The 21,974-nt window shown below is 43.1% G+C and overlaps 1 protein-coding gene across 1 annotated transcript in view; it reads right to left on the minus strand.

Annotated features, from left to right (window-relative positions):
- Positions 1 to 3,315: 3,315 nt before the first annotated feature.
- Positions 3,316 to 21,974, minus strand: part of MYO3B (myosin IIIB) — a 347,455-nt gene continuing 328,796 nt past the window's right edge. Inside the window, exon 38 of the mRNA XM_039493716.1 lies at positions 3,316 to 3,444. The gene's annotated coding sequence lies outside the window, so the exon portion shown is untranslated. The remainder of the gene's footprint in view (positions 3,445 to 21,974) is intronic.

The following is a 21,974-nucleotide window of genomic DNA, read 5'->3' on the forward strand; positions in this document are numbered from 1 at the left end:
CACCCCTTGCTTTTTTTTTTTTTTTTTGCAATTAAGGATTTGTAGCAGAGCCCTAAAGTGACAATGTGTCTTTGTTATCCCCAGAGAAATCTGCCTGCGGATTCCGCTGTTAGAGTTTGATGACTCAAAGTAACAATACAAACACAGCAAGTTCACCTGAGCGGGGCTGGTGGATCCCAGCTGGAAAACTTCCCTACAGTTTTTTTTCTCTCTCTCCTGAAGCTGAGAAAAGCGAACTCCATTGATATTGCTTAGCTACCAAACGCACACTTTTCCCGCTCCGGTGCTGGTTTCAGGAAGAGCAATCTGTGCTCTGTGTTTTCTGTAATTACTGTGCAGCTGGGCTCAAGCCAGAGGTCGATGTAGTGGAGTTAAAATGGGTTCTTTGGTCACGTGCAATCGGTATTAAAACTTAAAGCCTGCGAAAATAACAGAGAAAGTGTTATTTTCCTGGGGGGGGGGGAGGGTGATATAAAGGTGTGTAAAAGACGTGACTTTTTAAAATGCAGGTGAGCGTCTCTCTTGGTTGTGTGTGTGTTAAACTGAACGGGTGTGTGTAAAACGCCTCCCAGTTTGGCTGGCTCCGCTAAACTGTTTGAACTATACTACGGGTGGCAACATTGGGAAACTGGAAACTATTACTCAGATCTCGGCTTAAGCCGCTTGTTGGCCTCCCGCAGCTGGCCGCAGCGTCACTGGCTCTGTTCCTCCCAGCTCTGGGGCTCCGCCTGTGCTTTAACATCGAACTGGCTTTGGCCCACGTGGGCGAGAAAACTTTCCGTAGCAAACCCGCCCGTGGTTTCCGAGCCCCTCCCGGCCCCGCGTTCGGATCGCAGCGGCGCCCACCGCCTTGCCCAGCTGCGCGCGTGCTGCAGGGAGGGCGCGAGGTGAACCCGAGCGCCGCGCGCCCCCGTTCGGTGCGTGCGAGAGTCAGGCTCGCGCCCTTCTGCTCCGGCTCTGCCCCGCGCTTTGCCTCGGCGGTGCGACCCCTCCGCCGGCGGCTGAACTAGCCCCGCCGAGGCGGTCTCATCCCCGGGCGGGCGGGACACACAGCGAGCGGCCGGCAATCCGGACACGTGACAGACAAGGACGTTCAGGACGATCTTGGCCAAACTTTCGGGCGGATCGTGCCCTGCCCCGCCCTTCGCGCACATTTCTGTAACTGTTTCCCCAGGTAACTCGAGCCTCCCCGTAGCCGTCGGGCTCGATTGTATTCACGTTGCCAAGGAAGCCTTTTTAAACGGCAGCACACAGAGATCTTTATCTGGCTTCCCTGTAGAAACAATCACTGGCCTCTCAACGACTTCCAAGGGTGGTGGGGCTTGAGTTAGATCGGTTTCTTTGAAGGGATTAAAGTGCCAAGTCCTCTCCCACGGCTCCGTATTGAGTCCTGGGGAGAAGTATGGGCTCCCGCTGCTCCCCCCCTCTGTGACACTGACCCCCTAAGGCAGGAGTCACTTGAGGCTCTTCCCTGTGACTTGTAAATGCTTCATCAGATCGATACTGTGGAAATGAGTACAACAGTCCCGAGCCTTTAAATCGATTCAGCCCCTTTGCTGATGCTCAAGACTTCTCTGCCATGTATAACCTAGAGATAAAGACGCGTCCAACTTGGTGAATTATTCGGGGAAGCTGACATCTGGGTCTGTTTGTATGTTTGAAATGTATAGTTTTAGGGCGGTCATTTCTTGTTGTCCTCACTTGATAGCAGAGGGCGAGGAGGAGCTGGTAATTACTGGTCTCCAGCACCCCTGGTTAGGATGGTAACAGCTATGACAAACAATCGAAGAGCGCCCTAGTAGGACACATGAATTCCAAAGCAAACTTAAAACCAAATGCTGGCCGTGCCTTGCGTGTGATCTCTCCTCCCAGACAGTTGCGAAATGTTTACATCTGATTGGAACCATGCGAGTGAATGCAGCAGCTCCAGCGCTCCAACAATAGAGGCATCGAATCGCTGGAGATCAGAGGCAAGGCGCTCACTCTGGGCCGGGGCCCGCTGGTCCTTTGGGGGCTCCGGGATATTTCAGAGAAGGCTTCTCCCGGGTGACTTGAACACACACACATTTTACATGTCAGTGCCCGGGGCTCCTTGGACGCAGCCAGGGTAAGCCAACTTCCCGTTTTGTTTAAGCAAGGGACAGAAACGCAAGTGCATCCCGTTTTACTCCAGAAGCAACACTCAGGGCAGAACAAGAGGTTCGAGTCGCCGTGACACAACACACAGTGGATAGGATCCTCATTCCTGCCCATTCTGATAACGTGTACCTTTCCTGGAGATGTAATAAGCGAACCACCCACACGTCAGGCTATGTCACTTTCACCGTCCCTAAACTTTTACAAGTTTGATCTGATTTCTATCGAGATCTTTTTCACGGGTGAATTGTATCTTTGATTGAGGGGTAATTTGAATAATAAAATTCAGAAACGAAATGGAAGTCAAAGGTACAATTTTTAAAGCAATTGAACGCGCCGGTGTTTCCCTTTCCCCTTCACATAAATTATTCCTCCACGTATTTTGAATATCCAGAATGATTTGTTACATTGCAAAACAGTTAGTAGAAAGTTGGATTAAGTTCCCATACGGAATCCATACCTCGGATGCCATAAACTCCGCATGGATGGAAGCAATTGACTTAAAAAATCGAGGGGGAATTTCTAGTTTCCGGAACAAACAATGGGCAGAATAATGAAATGTTGCAGCAGTAATTTTCTGTACAAATAATTAGTGTTCAAACTCGCAGCATTTCGGTCTCCTGAAATGTATTCTTAATGAAGTGATGTTCAGAGCTGTCATTAAAATGCAGGACTGGAAGATCAAAGTACAATATTTATTTTAGAAATTTGTTTCAGTTATCAGAAGATACAGGTATCAAGGCCAAATGTCAATTCAGTTACAGAAAGCACTATTTTCACGAGAAATGGGCTGCTGCTTCATCCTAATGTAAAGTAAAGAGACATCAAAGATCAGGAACAATACATGAACCAGCCCTTAAAAGAGGCAGAATTGACTAGAATTTCACAGCCACAAAAAAACAAAACCCACCCAATGTGGGGGTAGAAGAGGGTCAATCCAATCCGTTATTATCTGGGTTACAGAGCTAATACGTATGCTGCGGTATATACGCAGATGAAACATGACACTTCTACGTAAACTCAAAATCCACCGCATAAGGACTAGGCTGTACTAGTGGAACGGAGTTTTAAAGCAGCAAGGGCTAAGGCCAGACCCAGCTGGGAGACGGCAGCTGTAACTTGTCCCAGTGTGGGTGTATTTCTCTCCCTGTGGATGGCTGCAGCCTGGTGTAGGGACCCCAAAGAGCAGCGGCAAAGCGAGCCCGGCAGGAGGTGATCTCCTGGACCAGCAGAAGAGTGGAGCCGTGGGGGTAGTGCGCATTCACACGTCTTCCCCAGTGAGCAGAGAGAACCGTGAACCAAGGCGATCTGTGGAAAGAGAGGAGAGGTGGGGGAATGTCCTGTAGCACACCCAGAGATCAGACACACTAGCAGTGAGTTAGCTTCAAACAGTGCATTGGGGCAAGCATTTCCATAGAGTGAGACTCCATGTGTCAACAATACACCCCACGTACTTCATAAATAACCTAAGTGACGGCCCCTGTACTGCCCTGCCCAGGCAGGCTGGTCAGGGCTCTAGCAGCCTCTTCCAAAGACAGCCTCACCCTCACTACACAAAACCCCTCCTGTCTTTGTCCGCTCGCATTTCCCACCTCTGTCTTACACCGTGTTCCTGCTTTGTTAAAGGTGCTTCAGGCTACTGGACACTGGAACTGTGAGAACAGCACACAAAGCTAGTGAAGGGCATCTGCCAATATCCTCAGTGATCTACAACAAAGTATTCTTCAGCGGGCCTTTGAAATCCTGCTCCAGCAGAAAGCTCCCATTGTTCCCAACCTTCAGTGTGGAAGAGATCAAACTTTATCCTCTCCAGCTGGAAGGATTACTCCCCCCTCCCTCTGCAATCCGATATCCTCTGCGTTACCTTTGAGGTTTGAGGAGGTTTGTGGATTTAAGGAAAAGTCCAGGGTACAAGAAGCAGTTGCTCTTTAACTCCTGAACACCTGACCCAAGAACATACTGCCTGTGGTAAGTCAAGCCCAGTGACAGAGCTCAGAGGGTTTGGAGAAACTGCTCCAGAAAGCAAGTTCTGCCCTAAACAGAATAAATAAATTTCATTTAAATAAAAGGAGAGTTTAGTAAAAGTTACTTTCCTTTGTCTACTGCTAGTGCCCTGTCTTTCAGGCTAGTGCCAGTCAGGTGTGTCCCGAAGGAAGGTTCAGAGCAGTGTACTCTGACTGGCACAGTAGCTGGGGTCAGTCCCATACTTTTCACAGGCTCCATTTCATAATCAGGCCTGTCAGTTTAACAGATACTGCTTCAAGAAGACCTGAGGATGCACTGAAAGAGGAGCAGGAGGATTCAAAAGTGCTGGGTCTACAATGGTCAAAATACCACTCTTTGGAGCACTGAACCTAACAAAGTGGTAATTATAGTTTAAAAAGAAACCAGAAAATTATGCATGCATAATATTGCCAGCACTGGAGGCTGCAACCCTCAGAACAAAGCATAGTCAGCAGCTGCAACCTTGAGCTGCAGAGAAAGTGAATAGGGAAGTATTATTTATCCCTTCACAAGAACCAGGGGTCAGCCAATGAAATTAATAGGGAGCAAGTTTAAAACAAAACAAAAACAAACAAACAAACAGGAAGTACTTCTTCACACAACACACCATCAACCTGTGGAACTCATTGCCAGGGGATGCAGTGAAGGCCAAAAATGTGACTGGGTCCAAAAAAGAATTTGCTAATTCACAGAGGATAGGATATTAACCAAGATGGTCAGGGATGCAACCCCATCCTCTGGGTGCCCCTAAACCTCTGACTGCCAGAGCTGGAAATGGGCGTCAAGGGATGGATCACTGTCCTGTTCTGTTCACTCCCTTTGAAGCATCTGGCACTGGCTGCCGTCGGAAGACAGGATACTGGGTTAGATGGACCATTGGTCTGACCTAGTATTGCCTTTCTTATGTTCTTAAACTATTCCAGAATAGCTCCCTGTGTGCACATCCTATTCAGGGACAAAAGTCACTTTTTTCTGGATAATTACTCTACTTTTTTAGAAAGAGCCTCCACCTTTTCCCCCTGTGTGGGTAGGCTCTGCTTCTCAGTCAGCCCACCAGGGTGAAATATCCACTCCCATGTCTGACTCAGGCACAACACAGTAATGACAGACCCAGACAAACTATTAATAATTGTGAAAAGCATCCCCCACAATTGTTATGCTAGGATACAGTATGGATTGGAGCAAGTCTAATGAGGAAATGAAGTCCTCCGTTCACATGTTTTTGGTACATTAGCCTACAGGGTTTGTTTACAAGATCTGGCTATCTGGGAAACAGGTTTGATGCAGTTGTACCTCTAGAGCCTTAACTGTGCGCAATTTGCATCTTGCGATGGGACAAAAATAAAAGCAAGACTAAAGTTTTCTATAAAGTCTCTTGAGTCCACTTAAACATGACACATTTTTCCTTCAAACAAAGGAAAAGTGCTAAAACATATCGAGACTGACACAGAGCAGAAATATACTGAGGACTTTGAGGCTTGCATTATCATTTTCCAACCAAGGTTTGAATTTCACATAGTTTAATGTAGTGTTTCCCAAATCTTTTAAAGCTAATCTGACATTCAAGAAAATAAAACCATTTGTACCTCTGCTACAACCTTGCTATATGTTGTTAATGACCTAAACATTTTAATATATACGTCTTCTGCACTATCCCTGGCTAGTCTTTTACTCTCCCTCTCCTTGCCTTTTGGAAACATTGGTATAGATTTTCATAATATGATACTTCCTCTCATTTTTTCCACACTTTAATGAGCAGTGAAAGAGTTAACATTTAAAGTATCATCACTAGCATCCAAGTTAGAGCCCAATGAAATTTATGACAGTCTCTTCTCAAAGCTATTGTTTCAAGCTCTCTGGAAACTCAGGTCGACCTTGCTACATCGGTTATACCTGCTTCACATTTTAAAGATTTTCTTCACAACCATATCAGCTAGAAATTTATTGAAAGAAAGAAAGAAGCAAGCAAGCAGGTTGAGACTCTAGACAACAATCAAGAGATCTGTCTGTTGATGTCCTTCTTGTCCTCACATTTTAGGAAACACAGGATAAAAAACATGATTTTTTTAGCTGCATGATTAGTTTGGGTGAGATTGATAGGGATCATTTCATTTTACAGGCACAGATAAACAAGCACTAACCATCTACTTATATTTAATTATTCACTATGTAATGTGGTTATGTCTTAACTAGACAGCAAATGTAAGATCTAAAAACTGGATCTGCATGGTCATTCATTTTGGTTACTTAGTACATTTATTGACAGATTACACAGCTGTTTATGCTGTGTTTCAAAACTGCAAACAACAAAGTTTAAATGGAAATAACATATGATCAATCAGCACTTTAATATCAGGTGGATCATCTAGTTGTCAAACTATCAATTTGACTGAATCAGTTATTCAAACAATAATAAAACAAACAATTGTTAATGGATGACCAAGTTATGTTACAAATGCCGAATGCTTGCTGTACCAAATCCGTTCTAATGACAACAGAGCTACTTTCCAAATAGCCTGTTCTTCAAAGACTACTGAAGAAGAGAGCACATCAAATCCATGTTTTATTTTGCAAGGTACAATAGCTATGTAACTTCAGCTACTGTACCTTGCATGAAATAAAACATGGTTTTGGTGTGATATAACTGCAGCAACTATAATTTACAAGAACTATCCCTCTCCCCTCCCCGATCTCTGCCCACCCCCCAAACAAAAACCAAACTAAACCAAAAAACCCAGCAGGACTGTGAGGGGCAGATCAGGGGAAAAGATGAATGGGAATCTGGTCAGGGGACCAGAAATGTGGTGGGAGGGAACCATTGTCTGAGAACAAAGGCAAAATCATTTGAAGGGCTACTTTTATACCTCTCTCTTTTATACCAGAGGTGAAAGTAAGCCAGTGGGACGTACCAGACCGGCTTCTCCAGCGGCAATTTAAAGGGCCTGGGGCTCCCAGTAGTGGCCCTTTAAATCGCCACCTGAGCCCCGCTGCCAGAGCCCCGGGGTAGCAGCAGTGGGGCTCTGGTGGCACTTTAAAGGGCCTGGGACGGTAGTAGTGGCCGGCGCCCCGGGCCCTTTAAATTGCTGTGGGCTCCAGCAGTGGGGCTTGGGCGGCAATTTAAAGGGCCCAGAGCTTTGGCCACCACTACCACCCCAGACCCTTTAAATTGCCACCAGAGCCCCACTGCTGGAGCCGGTGGAGATTTAAAGGGCTCGGGACAGTAGCAGCGGCTGGATACCCAGACCCTTTAAATGGCCCCCAAGCTCTGGGGCTTCCAGCCGCCTCTGCAGCTGGTAGCTCCGGCAGTGATTTAAAGGGCCGCCACTACTGCAGCCGGAGCCCGGGGCTCCAAAGGCCTTGCCTCTTCTGGTTGAGGGCCCCCTGCTCAGGACTCTGGCTTACCAGTAAGTCCTTTAAGTTACTTTCACCCCGATCTACACACATACTTACTTTCCAAGTAGCCTATTCTTTGGATATATATAAAGTGCAACACTAAGGCAATCATGCACCTGAATGTTGGTAGTTTTAAAGCTGGCATGCTCCTTTCCACACCAGTCAGTCAGGACACAGGAAAGCTCTCCTTATCAACCAATGAAGAATTTTATAATTTACAAAAATGTACAAATTATTCCCAGAGTCTGGGAGTCAGAGTAATTTAAGAAAATAAAAGAGCCCATCACGACCATGACTCGAAATCAGCCCCACAACTGCTGGAACATCTAGCAGTGCAGCCAGCCACAGGGCCATAAGAAGCCAGCTAGGAAGCATATTCACATACCCAGATGTTACCAGAGAACACATTCCAGTGCTCGGTATATGGGTACTGCAGCTGTCAAGCAATCTCTCTGTGTAGCCACTGGTACTAACTAATATTGGGGCATATGTGATTACCACCATTTGTCTGGTTAATAACAGGGGATTGTAAAAAGTACTAGTCCCCTCAAACCTCTCCTGGCCAGCATTTCAGTTCAGGGCCCCCAAGAAGGTTTTTGTGAAATATCAGTCAGATTTATGAAATGGACTGAACTCCTCTTCTCCAACTGGACAGCTCTTTACAATGTTTGATTTTTAAAACCGCTCCATTTAGAAAATCTCTTACAAAGTATGTGGTGGGTCTTCTGAATCACATCATGTTCTGAGATCTTATTCTTTCGATGTAACACATAACTCAATATATAAGGAATGTGAAAAATTAAATTATTCAATGTGCTGTAATGATAATTTTTAAAATTGTTTTTCTATAAACAAAACAACAAAATGTATATAATGGTGAAGACTTACATAACACCTTTCATCTTCAAAGTGCTTTGCAAACATTAACTAAGTTTCACAGCGCCCCCCCCCCCCCCGACACAGGATTAGCCGTCATCTCCCATTTAATGGATGGAGCAATCAGGGCAAAGGATTTAAGTGACTTGACCTAAGACACAGAGGGAGTCAGTTACAGAGTTGGAACTAGAACTCAGGAATTCCTTGGCTTCTAGTCTGTATTCAGGTTACTAGATTGTACAACTCTTCTAACCCATTTTTCTTGATAAAAGATTTCCGCTACGGTTTGAAACATGGAACTCTAAAATTAATTAACAATGATAAGGAAGCATTTATTGAGAAATTTACCTATTACTACACCTGGCCTGCCATTCACAGGCTGAAGCAAGCAGGATCATCCTACATTTCACTTAGCTCTTAAACTAGTCTCTATTGCTCAGACCCAAACTGGGTTGGACGTTGGGAACTTCATAGGAAGAAACAGGCCATGGAGCAGCCAGCATAGCCATCACATGACAACTACTCCAGTCTAATGACTGGGGTAGTTTCCATTGCCTAATAGTCCCTCTCTGTCAGAAGGAGCGGTGGGCCTTCTGGCCTTCACCCCTTGGTCTAATCCTGCACCACCCCCAAATCCCCTGTATGACAATATGCTTCGAGTCCCAAATCCTACTCCCCTTGAGCAATAGGAACCAGACATGTTTTATGGCAAGAGTGCCCTCTGCACCCAGAGAGCAGAGGACAGGCTCTGCTTTTACAGGAACACATTTATTAACAAGATATACTTGTGTAGTCAGAACAGAGAATCAAGGCTAAACTGCGACTCTGAGAGACAGGAGCACTGGGAGGTGGAAAGGCAGAAGGACAGCATCAGAGTGGCAGTGACTGGTGACATTCTGATTATAGAGGGCAGATGCATTTAGGGCACTGGGGGAGCATGCCCCAGTGCAATAGCTACATTTAGTCTGCCTGCTAAAATGACCCAGTGTGGTCATTTTAATTTCTATCCATGGGGATTTCTAGGGGGTATCTGAGAGCTGAATTTAACCCACTCTTTGTGTACCACAGTAGAACCTTACTAATTTACAATGAATGGGTGACCCATTGCAAATTACTGATGTTTGTTTGCAAATGATCAAGTAAACAAATAATAAAAAAGGAAGGGATACTGCCTCAGTAAAGATAGTGTATGTCAACAAACTATCAAATATTATTTTAATTGCTTATAATACTACACAATGTAGCAGTAAATGTATTTTAGTACATTTAATAACATAATGAAACCGTAGCAATATGAGACCTGACAATAGCCCTGTAATTGTAATAGGTGTTGATTCTGCTGTAGTTGAATGCAAACAATATATCTGGATTGTATTGTCAGTCCTAATCTCCTAGTCCTTAGGCCTTGTCTACACTGCATATGCCTTGCTGAACCAGCTGTACCAGTATAGCTATACCAGCAAAGCCCCATACTGTAGACTCAGTATATGCCAACAAGAGTTCTTCTGCTGGCATAGTAACACCACCTCCCTGAACAACATTAGCTATGTTGACAGAAGCACTTTTATGTTGGCATAGTTGCATCTACATTGGGGTTTTTCCTGGCATAGCTATGTTGGCTAGAGGATGTGGTTTTTCACAACCCTGACCGACATAGCTATGTTGACCAAACTTTGTAGTGCAGGCCTGGCCTTTGTCTGGAAGGGGCTAGGTAAACTACCAAATATCTTGTGATGCAGTGCAGTGACTCTAATACCAAAATGGCTCATCTCTGTTTACAGTAGCACTCAAACCATTTTTAATACCAGTTGAGGGGAGCCAGGAAGAATCGGTGGTTGACAACCATTGTCAGCTTAAAGGGGAGTGGGGGAATATTAAAGCACAAGGAGCCACTCACCACAAAATTTACCTTAAAGTGAAGAAGTAGGAGAGGAGACAATGGAGTAGAGAATTAGAGTTCTGTGGTCATTTACATGCTAACATCTAAACTTAACAATGAAAATTCTTCTCTTATTCAAAATGTCAGAATACAGGGCCAAAGGCTGCAGTCTTATACAGTCAACATTCTCGCTGAAACCAATGGGAGTGTTGCCTGAATAAAAGCAGAGCAGGGATCTCATGCTTTGCCACTTTTTTTTTTATAGCCATTGCTACACATGCTAAGTATATTTGGTACATTGAGTGATTCAGGAAGAAGCTCTTCTGTAGTGTCAATGATTCTTTTTAATGAGATATAGTTATCGGCTGATTTATGAAGTTCTCTTGCCAGTTTTCATTTAGTTGTTTCTAATTTAAGAATAAGATAATTTGCCTTCTAGAAGCAAAACAATGTTTATAAAGGAACAGAGTAAACACAAAACCCCTCCTAAATCAGAGGTTCAGAAATGCACATAGTGCATTTTGGGGTGGTTCTTCCTAACATCAACAGAGAAATTGGTTCCAGCAATGTTCACAGCCCCATCTATTAAATTCTACTGCAGACACCCAAGAGAAAGCATTACATTTACAGTTTTATCTAGTTTTCCATATTAGGCTAGTGTTACTTTATCTGAAGAGTTTAATATAGGGAGAGACAAAGGAAAATTTCTGCCTCAGTTTTCCAATATCCTTGTGACCTCCTACTGGGTGATCCTATGCTCTCTGTTAATTCAGATACCACTACTGCTCCCTACTTTATAGTCCTAGCTGGAATTCTGATCACAGTGTCTATAAAACTAGCCACTTCCTCTGTTCACTGGTGCCATTCCAATCAGACAATCCTCAGACGACCAGCATTTTCTCTCACACACTGAGGGTAGTACCCTTTATAAGGCAGTGCATATGTATAAGTAGAGATGCTACAGCCTATTTGCAGTGCACAAAGCACCAGACAGGAAGGGCTGGAGCAGGCAGGGAACCTGGGATAGGGATAGGACTGAGGCTGGCAGAAGACCCAGGATTAGGGTTGGGGCTGACAATAAACCAGAATCCCTGGCAAGAAACATGGAATGGAATGTGCTGGCTGGCTGGGCAGTACTTATCAGCTATACATAGCAGAAGCCCAGCTCCCTTATAGTTAAGGTTGCGCATCACTTTCTGTTTAAAGATGGGCTCTTCTAAGTGATCTAAAATCTGCATGCTTAACTGGATTATCTTGAAATGCAATGGATCTCAGGCCCAGGGGGTGCTGGGTAATCCAAGTCTGAGGTCATTTGAACATGGAGTTCCTGAGATATAGCCCTCCTTAAAAACCCAGAATTTTACAAAATCACGTTTATCATCATGTTTTTCTGCCCATATCTGGGCCTTAAACTGTGGCTGTGATCCTCCCCAAATTGATCTCAGTACCTTGGGATTTTTCTCCATTACTGCCTGGAACTCCTACTTTGGGGAGAGGGGGTTATATTAAAGAAGTTATTCTGGGGGGGCACATCTCCCTGGGTCCCCATGTGAGATGGGATCTAGGGGCCCTGCTCCTCTGAGGGGGTCTGAGCTCTTCTCCCTCTCCCCCAGGGGCAGTCTGAGCCCCTCTCCTTGCCCCCCATGTATGAACCAGGAACTAGGGGCTTGGCCCCTTCTGGGGGTGTGTGTGTCTGAGCTCCTCTTTCTGGACCTTGTGTGTGAACAAGGCCCTGCCCCTCTGCAGGGGGGAGTGTTTAAGCCCTTCTCCCTGACTCTTCCTGTGAGTCATCCTTCTGGGTGCGGAGCTGAGAACAGACATGCTTGCTGCATAGCACAGGTTCATAAGCACTGACAGAAAAGCTACGTGTATGTGCTCTACACTCAAACACTAAACCCGCTTTACAGAAACACACTTGCTAAATGTTACAATCCCTCCACCACATATTACAACTGCTTCCCCCTTATCCACAACACTATACTTGCCCTACCCGTCATTAAATACACAGACCTCATATCCCACCTCACTGCTAACAAACCCAATGGCAAGTTGACACCAGTGTACTGCTACTCACAACCTGCAGAACTCAGTGCTGAAATGAGGAATATTGGATTTCTCAAGGTGCACAGACACTCTTTTCTTTGATCACACACACACACACACACACAAGGTGAGGGGCAGCGGGAAGAGGGGCTCACACACCTCCCCGAGAGGAGCAGCCCCCCAGATCTCTTCATACCACAATCACAGCTCTGCCAACCTTCTCTAACTAATCCCTCCACCATTCATACAGCTTAAACACAGTGAATGCAACTGGAGTGCATGCAGATAATTCTCAGGGGGTGCTGCCAGCTCCAGGTGGGGAAAAGTTACGGTTGCACTGGCATGTATCTTAACTCTGTATTACCTGGTTTTCAGATATTTAAGATCCCATTACTTTAGTTCTTTATTTCCTGGTTTTCAGAGGTTTGAGTTTAGCTGAGCTCGAAATATTGAAGGGCACAAGGCACCACAGGGCAACCTCAACCTTCTTAAACAAGTTTTTGGGCATTTAATTTTTTCCTTGCTAGCTTACTCAAACATTCCTAAAGCCACTATTATGATTTATTGTATATGAATTACTTTATAATTCACAATATTTTATTGAATATTATATTTTTATTAATTATTTTATAATTCACAATCTCACATCATGTGCGGCTGGATGGTTCAGAGGACTGGTAACTCATTGTGGAGCTTTTCACAGGACTGAATTCAGGTCAGAGCAGTAGGGATGGAAAATCATTACCACATGACAGCTATTCAGTGGCCTCCCTACATGCAATGAATTTCAATCCTGTTACACATCACAATTTGTAGACAGTTCCAGATGAACTAAAAATTGAATGGAGACTCATAGGATACTGAGAACAAACTTGTACTGCTACTTTTCATACTGCACTTGATCTGTGATCAAACAAATTTTGTGAGCCTAGGAATCACTTATCAAGTATTTTGTCCAAATGCTACCATTGCTACACTATTCTCAGAGGAGAGCTAGCATGAGTATGTGTATGTAAGCTGGGAATCACCCCTCTACCTCATAGTGTGAATATAGCCTAAATGTCTTCTATTTGCTCCCTCCTTTACCCCAATCTTCTCATCTTTTCTCTCTCATATTCTATTGTTTCTTCCTGCCTTTTATCCACTTCCACCTGTCTCTGTACCCCCATGATCCTGGAATCTACTCACTTTTCCATTCATTCACCAGAGATCACCAGCAATGCTTTGTCCATCTCAACCGAGTCAACCCCTAGAACTGTCTCCCTCTTTGCAACCCCAGAAACTGGATACTACAGTGAAAGGCATTATAGGAAGCCCTAAGATATAACAGAAATAGTTTCCTCTCTCAGAGGTAACATTAAGTATGCTGTTCTGTTGAGCTCAGTGCAGCAGCATGAAGCAAAAATATGGCTGCCACTATCTCATTGTGCTGAGGGGAAGGAAGCCATCCCCACATTTGTAATCCATCCTCTTTTGAAATGAAATAGGAGATGGTAAAGTCATGGCCATTTTGATCTCAGATTCCCCCTTTTTAGTGAGAAGGAAGATGAGGCCTTTCTTTCCTCAATTCAGGGAGCTGATGCCATGACTGAGTTGAGCGTAAAAGAGGAGCACAGCACAGAGTTAGCTGTAACACTGAAGATTTCCAGGGAAGTCCTCAAAGAGCCCCCAGAGCCACAGTCTACAGTTCAAGAACACCCAAAAATAGAGAAGTTTAGCCTTTAACTCTGTCGAGTCAGCACCTATCATGAGCACTACATTCAGCTGAAAAATTCACATCACTATACTTTCATCTGGTCAGCAAAAGTTTCAGATATTGAATGAGAGCACCGTTTCTCTTTATCAAAGCAGTGCTAATATTTGTATCCTCTAGATTTCTGCCTGCAAATCAAAAATAGGCAACTTTGAAATGCAAAATATTTATGCACTAGCTACTCAAATTTCTCTCTGAAAAGAGGTAATATTATCGAGCTACTAGACAGTTTCTAATACATAAAGCCTTATATATTTTCCTCTCGTTTGGTGGATTGATGATAGGTGCTCTCACCTTCTGAAAATCTGGCACATTTAGCATTTTGTAAGTTGGCCCCAAATCACTTGTCACTTTTGAAAATCATGCCTACCATACATACCCTCTTAGTTGTAAGATAATTTTCTGAAATAAATTGCTCTCTGAAAATTGTTGGAAATTTCCATCCTGAAGAGAAAATATGCAGAACATATTGAGACTTGAAGCTCAATAAAGGCAGAAGCTGAGTTTGTAACATACCTAGTTTAACAATCCATGGCTACATACACACCCAAACAGTGTCAGTTAATGCTTCCAAATGTGGCCTCACAAGCCCTGTATTTGAACTAAAGGGGAATCTGCATTAGCCATGTAAAAGCAGTATTGGTTCTTTGTATCCTCTTTGTAGGTCAGACACTAATGTAGGTCTTTTCAATTAAATGGAGGTGTACACACACACACACACACACACACACTCTCTCTCTGAAGTTTCAATGTATTGGAGAGGAGGATCAAGCTTTAAACTGTAAATCTTACACTATTTTCTCTCATGAAACCACACTGCATTTTTCTGCGACAAATTCTACTGTTCATATATTTCTTTCAGTTTTAGCCCCAATTAATCTCTGCGTAGCATTATATGGAATATAATTTCACATTGTGAAGCATGGTGCAAAACCATGTGACTCTAGAATAAATCATTCTAGAAAGACAGACATGTTTTACCCCATCATTATTTTCTCTAGGCTTTTGTTACCTGTACAGAAAGAAGCCATACTTTCTGGCTGCCTTAACTGAAATGATCTGTGAGCAGAGCAAATGAGATTTGCAAGATTTGTTTCTGTTGTCACTATTAAACTTCTTATGTGTAGCTATCTAGAGAATGTGTTGTATTTCTTCTAACTTGAAAAGAGGTTTCTGTCTTATTGTTGCAATTTATTAAGGGCAAACAATCTGGGGCTTATAATAGGCCTGTAGGCAGAACAAAGCCCTTGTCAAATGGAAGGGGCGGCTGCTCAGCTGGGTATCATGTAAATGTGCAAAAAGAACTGTTCTGTTCAAAGACACTAGACATGCTTTTAAAATATAACATCTCTCATCGAATTGAAGAGTTGCCATTTAACTGTTGTGTTGGAAATGTTAATTCAAAAAAAATTAGCTCAAGAAAACAAATAGAGCTGCAATTGTATATTTTTGTAAGATCTCATGCTAAAAACAAAAACTCGTGTATCACTTAGGTTTGTATTAAATCTCTGAGTCTTATATGAACCTAAAAAGGCAGCTCTCTTGGCATTTTAGATAATTATATTATGTACATTAGGATAAGTTCATTGACTGATCTATTCATCTGGGCAGATTGTTTGAACCTTATCTGGTGCAAGAATGTCTTTTTAATAACGCAGGTCATTTTGACTTTTCCTTTGACAGACACTTGTGTCTCAAAAACCAAGTCAATTTCTCATTCTGCAGTTCATTTAAGATTTCTAATTATGTGATTCCTTTGCAAGGACTGAAATTAAAATGACAGATAGAGATAACAATGTAATAATAGGCATTTTGCTTGCAGTGGTCCACTTGAGCTGAAAGACATCCCCCCCTTCCTTTTGAAACAGATAATCAGGACAGTGTCATCAATTAGATTTTCACTTTAACTTTTCCTAATGTTTCTGTACTTTACTACTTGGCAAAGACAATTGGGACAGATTTCTTTATTTTTTCCTCTGGCCAAAAACTCAACCCCCCCCATGTCCCAAACTGTTACCACTGAAGAGTTTATTAAATGGCTGAAAAAGACAGCTGGTCCCACCATCTGTTAAAATTTTTCAGGGGCCAAATGAAACAGGTTACACCTTTAGCCATGCCAAGTCTTCCAATACCCCCTTCCTCTCACAGCCTGCGGAGGGCTAATCTGAATTTCACGCTCTGATTTTGCTATTGCTAATGTCTGAGCTTCTTATGTGTGCTTCTCAGAGTTGCTTATATTACTTCTCTTTTCAGTAACAAAAGCCATCCTCTCCTTTCAACCAAGTTCATTTGCAATCAATGGAATACTGGTTCTATAGTTTCCTTTGCAGAAAAGACTGCACCTTGAAGGAAACCCACAGAGAACTAATATCTGACTTTTTGGAGCAACAGCGAGAAGCAGGAGTACATTTCTGTTTCTGTTGTTTTAGAACCACTCCTCTATAAATGCTAATGGAGGTAATTCACATGTGCCAGCAAAGACATAGTCTGCAACACTGCAGGTGTGAGGGGGTTGAAACAAAAGGGATGCTAACCCTAATGGTATTTCTTGTCATTAACAATTCTTTGATGTTCACACTCGAGGCTCTCTTTTATCTTGTAGTTTTCCAGCTATCTTTGTTAACATGCAGTGAAACTGAACCTTCCCCCACCCTCCCAGCCTTTAAAGACATCTGCAAAATGTTTATGCTAAGTTAGTTTCCATAGCATCTTTCAGTAACACACAGTGAAACAGAATGAGATAAAGCTTGTAAGGTTATTATTAAAACATCAGTAAGTTCCTATCATTAAGCTGAAGGAGCAGATCAATAAAAAGGAACACTTAATGTTACTTTAATAAGGATGAGTTTCCTGTAACAGAACTGGAAATTAACTTCAGTGTAACTCAAGTGGTGTTTGTAATACAGCAGCTCTGATAAGAATAGTTTGTTTTACTTGTGCTCACTAACAATAATTGCAAATGTTTCAAATGTATTAGATCAATAAGTTCCTGTATTAAAGAGCTTTTATAATAGAGCGATTTAAGGACATTTAGTTTTATAGAAGGGAGGGATTTCTCTATTGCTAAGCAGGCAGTGGCATTCAGCCAAGGAGCTGTAGGTGGAGTTTCTCCACGTCCATCTGTCTTTTCATGACCTACAGATGGTAAAACACTGTGTTTTTAAAAACGTACAACTTGGTACGATGACAGTAAAATGAAATGAACAATCAAGGCAAAAAAGACATTGTTCTAAACTAATGTGCAGTATCTCCAAACAAGCACTGTAGTACAATGCAGGAGGGTTTGTGCATGCTACAAACAGTGCCAGCATTTTGTTCTCATCTCATCAGTCACATCCTGTTAGATCAAGTCCCATTTTATCACTGTATGTTGCATTACATTGCAGTATGCTGTAATGTTAAATATGTAACAAAATCAACACCCCTTTTTCAAATGCTGATAACTATGTTATCAGCTATCAAAACTGCAGGTGTTGTGAAATCTCTATGGAGAATTTGCTTTTGTTGCTCTTTTAGAACTCAGTGTCTAATTGATGAATGTAGTCAAATAGTAATCTGTACCTAGATAGTATAGTATGTGTAACTCTGAACTGGGATATACATACAAGGCTCTGCCGCTACCAATGCTAAATATCAAGAAGCAGGTAGTACGCAATGCTAAAGAACTATCATATTCATTTATTTACCTACTTTATACCTTATTTTACTTGACATATGAAGGCAAAATAATAACATTGCACTGAGTATTATTTTGTCCCAGGGTTTAGGTGAACAAAGTGATGATGGATTGAGTGCTCTGATCTCTGTTTATTGCAGCATAAGGCAGACTCAGAAACATTTATGGCAATTCGAAATATCACATTATCAGCAATTTCAAAAAATGAAAATGTTGTTATTTTTTATTTTTGTTTTGTGGTAGTGCCTAGGAGTGCCAGTTATGGACCTGGGCCTCATTGTGCTAGGTAGGTGCAGTGCAAACACCGAGCAAAAATACAGTCTCTCCTCCAAACACTTTACAATCTATGTAGGAAACGTTAAGTCTCTACATAAGCTCCCACCTTAAATTGGGTAAATGTGGTGCTTACCAAAAAGAAGTACTAACACTGTCATATAGTGCATACATTTCCTCACATAGTTGTGCCAAAGCCTCTCATTCCTAATCTATATCATCCCTTCTGTTTCAGTCACGGGCTGTGACATAGCACTGCTTTTTCAGCTAATTCCTGATCCGCAACAATCTTGCTATTCCAGTCCTGGCTCCCATATAAACCCTTATAATGCATCTCAATCAGATTAGCGATACTCCAATCCCACACAGCCCTGCCAATACATTTACAATCCAGGCGTGCCACATTCCTGCTACTCCAATTCTGGGCTTCTCTTGAGCAGAGATACCAGTTGTGTCATGTAATGTGGCTTGTGATCAGGTTTTGTGATATTGGCCGGTATCATCAAGACACTAAAATGAGGCCATCAAACTTATTTTTACTAGTGGCCTTGATTGGAATTTGGACCCAAGTCTCCTTCAGAAAAAGATAAATACTTAGCTTGTGGCCTCACCCTAGTACCTGTCTGGAGAATAGTTAAAAGCACTTTACAATTGCTCTAGGAATTGTTGCTTAAATTGTGTAATAGCTGTACACTCTCTCTGCAACTGAATAGCAATGAGGCCTGCTAAACAAACAAATGAAATTTAATCCATTATTGGCATGGGTAACTAACATATAGAACCTGGTTCCTGGAAACATAGCAGGTGGTTTTCTCACTAATTTCCTTTTAGGGCCTCCAACACCATGGTATCGGAGTGCTATAGTAAACAAACCGCTGATGACAGAGTACATATACGTTTGTTGTTCAGACGCCTGGGGGATGCACACCTATGACAAAATGAATTTCTAACAATTCTTAAGAAACTGCAGAGAATGAGTCTAAGATTCAACTTGTATTTACCGGTAAAGGGGTGTTAACTTTTATGAATTCCCCAAGGGAATGGAAAGACTCTCACTGACTTCCATGGGCTTTAGATCAGGTCCAAAGGATTGTTCCCCAGCATTTTGGGTCTAAGAGGCATCCCATGCTGGGAATCCTGCTTTGCTTGCTGAGGAGTGACTTTTTCTCCTGGCTGAACATTTTGTTACAACAGCTCCACAGAGTGCCCTATCTTAAAGGAAAAGAGTACCAACAAAATTTATCTTCAATGCTAACAGGAAGATATGAGATTATTGACAATTATTTATTGCCAGGGATGAAAGATGGGGGTGGGTAACGGGTACATTTATTATTGCACAACAGTGAAGTCTCTTGTGATCAATATTTGGTGTCAGAGCCACTGGGCTGGTTCTCACAAGCTGATACTCTTATACCATAAGATGTATTCTTAACCACACGTATTCATTTGTATTTGAGTCACTCTGATAAAAAGATTGTCTGTCTGATTTATCCCATTTTAGAACTTTTAGGAAATGGGAAGGGCTTGTTTGCTATTTATTATTTAGGTCTCCACTAATATTTTTATAATGCAAATAGTAGGCATTCTTCAGTCTCAAGAGACCATGGGTATGCGCCCCTCAGAGGTAAAGAATTAACTCAGTTGGTTTTATGGCAGCCACGAAGGTGGCTGAAGAGACCCACTTGAGAGAGAGCTCCTGGCGCTCAACTCTACGCCAATAAAGTAAGAGCTTAGAACCGGTGACTGCTGTCTCCCATGTTGTGTTGACGCTCGAGGCAAAGCTAGAGTATCTCTCCAGGGCGCAAGCCTGGGCAGACGATATGGAGGCCCTGAGTTGCCCATGCATCAGGACCCTGCTCTTGGCATCACCCGTAAAATCCAGAGGAGAGGAAGAACTAATATATCTGGTACCTGATTCGCTAAAGGAGTTGCCGGAAAGATACTAAAATATTAGTACCTGACCGCCTTCAGGGCTCCACTCCAGATTTTCTGTCTGAGTTTACTCTCATAGCCTTACGTTCTCTCAAATTCACCCACAAGGCTGTCATAGGTCTCACCCGCACTTAGAGCTGTTGGGTTCCAATGTGGGGACCTGCACTGGTTTCCCTCTAAACTAAAATCCTAGTAAAAGCTGCCATCACTCAATCAGGTATGTGGATTGAGACACAGTCCTTATTGAGTGGTGGCAGCTTTTACTAGATCTAAACTAGGATTTTAGTTTAGAGGGGAACCAGTGCAGGTCCCCACATTGGAACCCAACAGCTCTAAGTGGGGGTGAGACCTATGACATGGTGGGCAGCGGTGAGGGATTTTTCTGAACCAGACAGCCATTGCTATTCTCTTCTCCTAAAGCAGGACTGCAGGTTAGGAGGGAGAGAGACCACGAAGGGAAACAGACATAGGTTTTCTAACTGGTATTGTTAGAGGCAGTTTTTTTTTCAGCTGGGCTAAGCTGAAAAGAGCTATTCTCTTCTTCTAGAGCAGGAAAGCAATCTGAGAGAAGAGGGAGGGCTACAAGTATTCACTTTCTAACTGGTATTGTTAAAAGAAATCTTCAGCAAGGTTGGCTGGAGGGAATTAAGTTTTCCAGCAGGCTTTGTTGGAAGCAGTTTTTCTTTCTGGTTGCTTGGACAGGCAGCTTGAGGAAAAGGCAGTTTTCAAGCAGTTTTCAGGGTTAAAAGCAGTTGCAGCTAGGTTGGCTGAAGGGAATACAGTTTTTCTAACAAGGCTTTTGTTAGAAGGGACACCTACTGAAAGGATACTTAGCATTTGCAAAAGACAGTTGCAAAACCGGTTTTTCTACCTTCTTGGAAGCCAGGAGGGGGAGATTGGTTTTTTTTTGGAAACAGATTTTCAGCTGGGTTTAGCTGAGGGAAGTAAAGTTTTCTAACAGACTTTGTTAGGAAAAGACTTTTTTTTTTCTTCTTCTTTTCTTTTTTTCCATTTTTTTCTTTCTGGTTGCTTGAAAAAACAGCTAGGAAAGAGGTGTAAGTTTTTCTAGGAGGCTTGTTAGAAAGGACCCCCACTGTGAGGTACTTAGCAAGTGCTAGAAACAGGACAAACCAGTTTTTTTTGGTCTTCTCAGTATATCAGCAAACAGCAGCTACACATTTGCAAATAAAAAGTTTTTTGTTTCTTTTTATTCAGTCGTGAATAAAAAGGGTAGGAAAAGTAATCCAAGCAATACAGTTCACTGAATGCAGAGGGGTGTGGCCAGCACCAAAAAGCACAAAAACATGGAAAAGCAACAAGCCAGAGGGGCTAACCACAAGAGGGAGCTGGAGAAACAAGAAGCTGACCACAAAGCCAAAGAGGCAGCCAAAGAGCCTGAGCACAGAAAACAAATGGAGTTAAAAGACAAAGACCTGGAATTAGCAAGAGCTAACCACATGTTCCAGCCAACCCTAACAATCCTTCTCTAGGCACTGTTCCCCATCCCAAGAAATTTCCCACCTACATGGCACGTGAGAACACTGAGGCCTTCTTGAAAAATTTTAAAAGGACCTGCCATGGGTACAGCATCCCTGAAGACCAGTACAAGGACTGGTCAGGAAAGTGAACTTTTGCTGTCTATGACAATTATTCCATCCCCATGCTACTGGGGAAAAACTTGGCCAACCAGGTGCAGCTGGCCAAGAAGGGGGAAGTGGTCACCCGCAGCCAGGCCAAACAAGCAGGCACTCCCATCCCTGTTCCTGAGCCATCCACCAGGACCCCGTCTGTGTTACCAGAGACCCAGACCAAAGTGGTGGAACCGGATCCCATGCCAACAACTACAGCAGCCATAGTACATCCAGTCCCAGGACCGGAACTGGAAGAGCAACCAGCGGCAGAACCAGTGCCAGCACTGACACCAGCGCCAGAGGGCGCCAGCGGGCCTGAACTGGCAGAAGCAGCAGACAACTCTACCCAAGAGGCTCAGCCAGAGCCTAAAATATCAC

This window comes from Mauremys reevesii, linkage group 11, assembly GCF_016161935.1.
Source record: "Mauremys reevesii isolate NIE-2019 linkage group 11, ASM1616193v1, whole genome shotgun sequence".
NCBI lineage: Eukaryota > Metazoa > Chordata > Testudines > Geoemydidae > Mauremys > Mauremys reevesii.